Here is a 9,688-nt window from a genome sequence, read left to right on the forward strand (position 1 = left end):
AGGGTCAGTGAGCAGCGCAGCCCCTCGGGGCTCCACAAGTTCACGCTCAGCGGAAATTGGGGCATTTAATGAGGTACGGTCACGCGAGACCATTTGTAAAACTTACTAATTACTTCCGAGATTTCAGACCCACGTCAGGAAATAATACGACGGCACGCTCGACTGCAGCGATTGGACGGTCAGAGCAACTGGCTGTTTACTGAAAGAGAAAGTTAAATCCTTTCCCATATTGTACAGAAGTTGCAGTGTGCCAGCCCGGCGTGCAGCCTCTTTAATTAGCAAATGTGGGTCCGATTTATAACGTTGTCTTTTCATGAATTAAATTATGTGGCGTGGAGTATGTAAAGCACAATGTCTGTAGATGCTTTGAACTCCTGGTAGTGAAGCCTGTACGGAATATGTTATGTTATATTTTACATAGCGCATACCCGCTAGTTAAGTGGCTTAATGGCTTAATGGCTGAGTATGTATCTGTGGTTTCTTGCTGTGGTGTTTACTTACCTAGCAGAGTGCCTGTGTTGGTTGGGATGTTTGGCGATGCCATTTCTTGTGTTCCGTACGGGTCCTGGGCAGTGCCTAATTTGTAAACAACTATGTGCCAGGGCTCTTGTCAGGAGACCACTGCAGCCTGCACCACACATTGCCCCTGCCATGCTGCCAGTGATCGTAACAACACAACTACTAACCATCACACTCCTACAAGTGTGACAATTCGGACTATTACAGTCACCCAAAGCTATAAGAACGGCTGAGCGGCAGGTAATAGTCATTTTTAATGAGTGTTGCATTAATAATTAACTGTTGTTGTGGTCATCTCTAAAGTAGCCAGACAGTGCCACCCTGGGCTGTCTGTCACACGCACCTGTGTTGACAATTAAGTGCTGGTTCTAAGCCCCAGAAACCACTGGCTCAAATTAAGCACTGGTCCTGGGTCTTGCTACCTACAGATCAAGGTTGTGCAGAGATGTGTCGCTGGCTTGTCTCCTGAGGGGTGCCTCGCAGTGGTAGTTCAGGCCTTGTGACCCTCCACAAAACCTATGCCAGCCATGTTAGTCCCCAGGGGTGTAATAAGTAGCCTGGGGTTTATCAGACCTCCTACAGCACCGTGTAGTGATTGCTCTTTCCACCTTGCTTGTTGAGTGCTTCTGTGAGTGATCGAGGTGCGATATATGTGGGACAAGGTGGGACTGTCTTAGCAGCATGTAACCTTCAAGTCATGAGTACTGGGCACTTCCGGTATTATGTTCCTTGAATAGAAGAACTGCTGTGTTGTTAGATTAAACAAAGGTGTTATCCTTTGGTGTTGGTTGTTGTACACCAGGTGTTCGCCTTCTCATAATAAATAGCATACAATTGCATTGCATGTTATAATTTATTGTAACGTAATGTAACGAAACATAACATAACATACCACATGTTTGCCAGTGCCATGAACTCGTGCCACCATGGGCTGTTTATGTTCATTCAGTTCTGAGCAGTTTATCCGCGTGTCGGTTGTTATTGTTGTTTTTGGCCTGGGTTCACTGGTCCAATATCTATGTCCCATTGTCCATCTTTCTATCTGCCCTTCGTGCCTGTGACCACATGTCCATATATCACAGCGTTGATATCCGGTCCTGCTGTCTGTCCCTACATTCCCAGAGCCTGTATCTACTTGTGCTGCGTCTTCCTGTCCATCTGCCACAGTCAGCGCCTCTCTGCCTGCTTCCTGTCACAGTGACGTCAGTGTCCAATAATCACGGTGTCTGTGTCTCCGTGTCTTAGTGCTCTGATCCACCTGCCCATGGTTCGTGTCTCCCTGTCCTTTGCCTGTATCCTTGCCTCGCCGTCCGTCCCCCTGCCTTCCTCTCCCTGTCCTGGGTCCGCGCGCATCTATGTGCGTGTATATCTGTCCCTATGTCCAAGTCAGCATCCCCTTTTCATTACATTACCCATATTTTTTATTGAGCTCTTGAAATGATCTATCGACTTCATATTGCTATAAAGAAAAAGTTCTATTTTTCGTTTCGCAGGTATAGTTATTTTTTTAACCCTCTCAGAGGAGGGAAACCTGAAAACACATATATCTAGGTATAAAGTGTATTAATTAACCATCTGAAGTATTCCGAAGCTTTAAAGGCTGCTTACTAAAGGGTAATAGCGTTCTATCAGGGGACATTGGCAGATATGCTACTGAGGATACACGGAGAGTGTTGATTGTTGGGAGAACCGTTGATTCCAGGCAGGGCCACTAGAATTATGCGGCAGGAGAAAACCAAGTTATGCTGCAGGGTTGGCTAAATTTTTCGCCAAGAAAATGCAAATATTGCAACACAATGCAGCACCTTTTTAGTTAGTATTCTCATTCACATTGTAACATTGAATGAGCAAAGGCTTCACCTCGGTAGTATCAGTTTAACATCCAAATTCAGCAGTAATCAACTGAAAGATAACTAGTCAACCTTTGCATAGCGCCTTCCATTGTGCAGCAACTTGTGTAACATGCTGTGAGTTTTGTAGCTTTTGATCCATTTGAGCTAGACATTTGTTTTGGGCCAAAATCTGCAGATTATGAGGTAAATGATGGAGTATGTGGCAAACGAGGCAAATCCATAATTACCAAAACACAGTGCTCGCAGAATCACATAATTCTAGTGGCCCTGATTGGGGAGACATACTTTTTCTTTTTCTGAAAAGTAATCATATCCCATTTATTTTACTGGAAGAGCACCTTGTCACAACTTTAAAAGTTGGGTCGAGTGTTTCAGCCAGGGGGAGGTGGACAGACGCAAGAAGAGGAACCAACAGTCCTCACCTAGAGCTCCCCCCAGTTGAGTCCTGTGAATATGGGCCCCTTTTCAGGCTTAAAGTCGCCTGTCCTCCTGTGCAGAGTGTCAGGTGCAATGATAAGGATATGTACTTGTTTTTTTCTGCATAATGACTGAATCAAGCATCATGTGAAGGTATTTGTCTCAGAGAGAGGCAACCATTGAAGGTTATGGGACTTTTTGGGAGTGTTCTGGAGTAGTGAATGGGCGTCCAGGAAAAAGGAGGACTTTGTGGGTTAAGGCACCTACTGCTTAGATCTAAGAGTTACCTGCAGGTGCCCGACCCAGACGTGTATTCTTCCATATTTAAGATGGGTGACAATAACACTTATTTTTTATGTACTAAAAGTAAACTCAGTATGTGGTGTGCTTCATGTGAATGAGCAATATTAATATTGCTGTATGTTGAATTTGTTTGAACTCTTTTGTTAGAGATATGGATATTCTGGCCTAATGTGGAATTGTCCTGGGGATAGTCATTCACAATAATTAATATTTTCTATACTGACCGATTTTATAGAAAACAAAAACAAACTTCAAAATATTCACTGATCAAGAATGAGCCTGAAATTAAAGTGGTTCTGAAACTCATCATGATAGTGAGTTGAAATAATTATGGCGCGCTACCTGTAAAATACTTTCGTGAGGTGGCGCTCTGAGTCGACATAGAGGTGACATAGAGGGAGATTATTTGTTACAATGTTTCATAAACCTTGTTCAATTTTGGAGATTAGTAGTAAGAGAGTATCACCAGGATCTAGGGGAAATTAAAAAAACGTTGCGATCCTACTCCTCCACCCCACCACCTTGTATACGTCCCTGTGACTTCCTGCTCCCCGATACCACGACCTGTCCACAAAATATCCTGACAACAGTGTTGCCTGTAAAAATATTCTGAGTTTGTAAACCCTGAAAAGAAGGGATCCTTATTAATTTGACAGGGAAACAGCATTTACAACACTGTCTCCCCAACACATGCCATTGCAATGCGATTGTTACAACGACCCCATTGTTAGTAAGCAATACTATTACATCGCAAGTCATTACAACTGTAAGGGGCACACTGGTATTGGATTTAAAATCAAACACCTTCCCTGCTGTTGCACAAATTGGAGTCGGAATAGTAAATAATACTATTCCTAAGTTCAGCTTGCCCCCTACAGCAAGTCGTTGTAATGACTTGTGATGTAATGGTTTTGCGTACTAACAACACTGTTGTTGTAACAACCGCATTGTAATGGCATGCGATATAATCGCAAGCGTTGTAAGCAGCTATATTCATTTGACATGGCTGCATTTTGGACTAGAGTGGATTGATCCTTTGTGGATGCGATCTAGACTGATTTTTATAGTGTTGGACTACAGTAAAGAAACAGACAAGCTAAAAGCAATGGAATAGAATTCAAGCCAGAGGAAGTCTAGTAGTGAAGCAGTGTTATCTCAAGCATTTCCATCCAGAAAGAGTAACCTCAACTCACCCACATCTCTAGATCCCTAACATCCCATGCCTCGTAAAGCATTCTCAGCCTTGAAAGGTTGAGTCGTCATAAAACCAACACAAAGGTTGTTCTTCCTGTGAGTCTCTTTAAGTAGTAAGATTTTGACCAGCTGTTGTCCTATGGTTGTTGCATCTAGAGAGTCTAGAAACAAACTAACCGATGAGGGCCAGTGAGGATGAAGCATGTGTGGGGTTCCTTTCGATCTTGTGCAGGGATCACATTGCTTTTTAGTTACGGCTATACTTTTCCGTTGAGCTTGGTTCAAGGAGGATTATCAGACAGTTTGCTGATTTATGTAATGCTGCTAAGAATATAAAAAGAAAAGGTTAGATGGAAGGTCACCCAAACAAGTTCTGTACAGTTAGGGAGTCTTGGCTGAAGCATTTCCAGCCATCAGCCTTGTTTGGCTATATGGTTAAGGAACCCTACACACCCTCGTCATGTATGATTGATGGCTACTTTATTCCTTATAATACATGGTTACACCATCACCATTCCCATAAACCTCGAAAATCCTTGGAGTGTTGATTTTTCATATTAAAGAAATGGACTGTTTGAAGACATGAAAAGTAAAAGTATCATTTGTAATGCAAAACCAAAACACTACAGAGCATTGTGTTACTTGTTGCAAAAAGATATTAGTATCAATTAACAAAAGTCCGATATAAAAAAGAAAAGTTGCTGCTTAGATTGTTAGACACATTCAGATAGATTCCACCCTCCTATAACCACCTGCAAAAAATATACCTTTTGTCATAAATAACTTCTTTCTGCTGATAACTTCTTCTTTTTGGAAAACATATCAGAAGAATGAAAAGTCAGTTTCCATTTTCCTTCTTTAAACCACAGCTGTAATTATGATCTGTGACCTGCCTTTCAGTTTCTCTGACAGCAGGCAATGTGTATCAGAATTCACAACTGCAATAACTTGTTACAGGCGATAAGTTATGTCTTTTTCTCATTACAAGTGACTAGAGATGTCACAAGTTGCCTGATGTAAGGAAATTAGAGACAAGATTTTTAGGTCGAGCCTGGGTAGCGCATGCACTGCTATGTGACGCATGCAGTATTCAGGTATGGACTTGAAGCTCTGCCCACCGTCCGCCCATATTTTTCATTGGCTTTTTTCATTTTCCTTGGTAAGCTGTAGCTTTTCATTGGTCAATAGGCTTAGTAGTCCTTCATTAGTACCACCTTGTCTCATCTTGTAACCCCATAAGCACTGGCTCTCTTGTGTTGTTACTCGGTAGGCTTTAATTACTGCCTCCGAGCACTATTTCGTCAAATTGTTTTCACCTGCCTGCTGTTGCAGGCAAGACACCTGTCTCCTAACCTTGATGTATTTTTTATAGCACAGCATGCCCCACCTTTGCTTTATATGAGGTGCCGAACGTGGCTGCATGTTTTTTTGGACTATTTATTCACTTTTTTTGTTGGCGTTTACACGCGCCTATGCCGCGCTTCCACGTTAATAGAGACTGCGGCCCTTTCTTTAGATGCGGCTCTTCTAAAGAATGGGGCACATCCTCTATTAATGTGAAAACATGTCATGGGGCGCTTGTAAAGAACAAAAAATATTTGCATTTACAATGCCAATAGCTCAAACTCTAATAAATGCAAGACTTATTGCATTGCAAATGCTTGTTTATACATGGATTGTAGCATAACATGTGGTATATTATGATTATGTATGAGATGGTACACCAATTAGGCGTCTAAGCAAAACAACATGGGTGTGTTGCGATGTTGACCCAGAATAGCACAGCTGTGTGTGAAGTTGCAAGGCAGTTGACTGTCAGCTCCCTACCAAACCCCTGGACCCATTACCTTTCTTTTGCCTGCCCTCTGTCCCATTCTTTACCTTTTGATTGGGTCAGAGGTTGTTCAGTGACAGGATGTCCCGCCTTTCATCGATGGGATATGTGGCAGCTTCAGAAAATGGTCTATTTGTGCAGGCCGGTGATGGGAAAGTTTGCTCCGATAGTACAGCGTAATGTTGCTCAGCTTCGCCCGTCCCTAAAATCTCTGAGTTGTGGCTGATAGGGTTAGACGGTGTTTAACCACGATCTCCTGAAGGCTCTGTGAAGCAGTCAGGTTTTGAGCGACCGCTCTAAAGTGACAAGATCGGCGTCTCACTCGTACAGCGCTTTCTAAATGATGAATATTAATGGGTAATCCATGCTGTGTCTCGGAGGGGACTCCGCATCACGGATGCTTCCCTCTGTACAGCTCACAGCCATGGCAAGAAGATTGCTTGTAAGTGTCACGCCGAAGACAGAAACATCCACATTGACGCCTTGGGAAGAGATTAATTACTGCAAACCACATGTGAATGTAAATGTACAGGAATTTATATAGCGCAAATCACCGAGCGGTTTCTAAGCGCTTGCTTAGGGAGCCCGTCCTGGTATTCCCCTGTGAGATAACCCCGGCAGGGTATCCACAAGTTGAAAGGCAGGCATCCCGCCGCGAGGGTCTGTTGTGGAGATTAAGCAAGCTATTGCCCAGATTCGCAGAGTGTGAACCCGTGAATGGAGTAGGCACCGGAGCGAGAAATGTCGAGTCCATGGACATTTTAGGACTCAAGACCCCGCCGAGCCGGGAATTGAACCCTGGTCCCGGGCTGACCTCTGCTTCCAGGTCTGCCTCCTCTAACCAGTGAGCCACACTTGTGTACATCAGAGGCAAACGCGCCAACTAGGAAATGTGGTGAGAGAAAAGCTAACATGGGGGGAATTGCTTTTTTTAAAAAAAAAATGTCCTGTCTTCATAATCATGATGATAATCTACTGAAAACATGCCCCTCACCTGCCGCTCAGGTGCGCATTCCTTAAGTGTGATCGGATGCTTCTTGCCTCTGGTCTGGAATGTGGCGAACAGAGGAGTCGTTGAGTAAAAATGACAATGGAGACACACAAGGAGAGGAATGCGCGGGATCTGTTGCTTGTGAACATTCCGCGATCTCCGGTGGCAAATTTGTAAAAGACTTAAGTGCCGGGGCTCTCGTCAGGGGGAAGCTTGCACCAACCCACTTCTCATGTTAGCGCCACCTAAAACAGAACCTACTACTAACCATGAAAGTGGGGAGAAGATGTGACGTAATGGCCAGAGTGTCTGATTTCGGAGCCAGGGAACCAGGTTCGAATCGCTGCTTTGGCTCAACCACATCCTGTCATTCTGGGTAAATCACTGAATCTTCCTGTAAACTAATCTTAACTGGTGTTTCTGAAAAGCACCGGCGTTGATGGTCAAGTGCCGGTGCTGAGCAACGGAAACCACCGGCTCAAATAAAGCACTGGCAATCTCACCACCCACTAGAATAAAGAGCGTAAAGTTATAGAGTTGCATCTCTAACAAATTTGTTATACCTCTCCCGTACTGCTCCTTTACGTATTGTATTGTATTGCAGAATTTATATTGAGTTTACTAACTCTATGTGCAGCGTTGAAGCACTTGCCTACATCAGTAGCACGCTATATTGTGTAGAGTTTGTGGTTGGAAGCAAGTTATTTTTTTGTGATCCTGTGTGGGAAGTGTTTCCTTGCAGTGCAATAGACCACCAAGGTCGGTTATCATGTCTTAATCATGTTATCGGACACATCCATTGCAGTTTATTGGAAATTGAAGGGTGAGAGACAGACATGTAGGGGCATGTTTACAATAAAGTGGCAAAGCGTGTCGTTAAGCCAAAAAGGTTAACGACACGCTTGGCACTTTATAAACGCTGGGCTGCACCATATTTCCTTGATTATGGTGCAGCCCTGCGTTTCTCCCTGCACTGGTGCCAAATTTAGCTGCCTAGTGCCAATGCAGTCACCCTTGCACCATAGTGCAAGGGTGCCTGTGATGAGGGGAAGATTGTTTATGTGCAGGAAGGTCCCCCTTCCTGCACATAAACAATTTTTAAATGCCATTTTGTAACTTCTATGTGTGCTGCTTAATACAGCACATATCAAAGTTGCAAACAGCATTAAAAAAAAAAGATTGTTTATGTGCAGGAAGGGGGATCTTCCTGCACATAAACAATCATTGGTGTTCTGCTGTTTTCATGTGTCTTGCCCAACGCAGCACACATGGAAATGGCAAAAAACGAGGAAATAAAGCATTTCTCCTCGTTTCACCTGTTTAAGACACTAATTGGTAGAAGTGGGCCTCTCACACTCCAGAGCTCCTGTGCCAGTGCGTCTTCTGCACTACTGATAGGCACGCCCCTGATTGGTCATTCCTAGCAAGTGTTGTCGTCCATTATTTGGTGAAGCTGCACATAGCTGTCTCTTATTTGTGCTACATATATGTATATGCACAGTGACCTAAAGAAGAAGCAAAGGCTGCAAGATCCACAGATTGGTGAAGACACCATCTGTAGGTGTGGTAGTAGTGGTAGGGAGCTCTAACCCTAGCCCTGCTGTAAGGTTGATGTTGTCCTCAGTGGTCTGATTCACCAACATCTGAAGAATACACATAGTAATGACAAAGACGATTTGTACTTTTTTGTCATATTTCCAGCGTTTGTCCAGGACGATCTTATCACTTGAACTTCATATTGACTTCAGAAGCTGTGGCTGGTCTGTTCCTATTGGAGCAGGGATAAGACTGGGGCCAAACTGAAGTGGCATGGTGGGTTGCCAATACGGAGTCTTGTTTCCAGCATTCCTCCCATCACCTTGTGTGTGTTTGACTTCAGATGCCATCCTTTATCTTGCCTTAGTGCAAGACTTTATCAAGGCTCTAAGTATAAGACGATAGGCAGATAAATGCCTATACAATGCAATGAGATGCCATTCACTGGACCCTATACATAACATACACTCAGTGAGTGTGGAACAGGAGTTAATAAATAATGCTTTGAAACTGTGTTGCTCTCATTTACGTCTAGCTGTATATTCTATTGTACTTTTTTTTATGTTTTCCTGTAAGACAACAATGATTGCACAAATGTTCTTAAAATGGCAGAAACAGGTGTTTAGAGTTTAGCAACAGTCCTGTGCACACGTACAGAATAAGATTACACAGTGTATGCGTAATTCGAACACATTTTGGGACAAAATTCAGAGTAAGTTTCCTGGTTTCTTTAATAGGTCACAGCACAAAACAGCCAGCCGACATGTGTTTCGTCAGAGAAACAGTGGTCTCCGACTCTTCAGGGCTAAAAGGTAGAGTCAACGGTGTGTAAAGTCCCTAAACCGGTGATAATTCCAACCTGGTCGGGTTCAAAAAGTGGTACTCGTCAAGTGTATTGTATCTAAAGAGTAACAGAAGCTGTAAGTTGATGCCACAGATTGCGTAGACGGGATGGAGGTGATAATTCCAAACCGGCATCCATGCCGGAGAAGTAGGGTTGAGTAGTATGTGCAGGAAATCTCTAGTATCTGTATCGAAGCT

The sequence above is a fragment of the Lissotriton vulgaris genome, chromosome 5 (genome assembly GCF_964263255.1).
Source record: "Lissotriton vulgaris chromosome 5, aLisVul1.2, whole genome shotgun sequence".
Lineage (NCBI taxonomy): Eukaryota > Metazoa > Chordata > Amphibia > Caudata > Salamandridae > Lissotriton > Lissotriton vulgaris.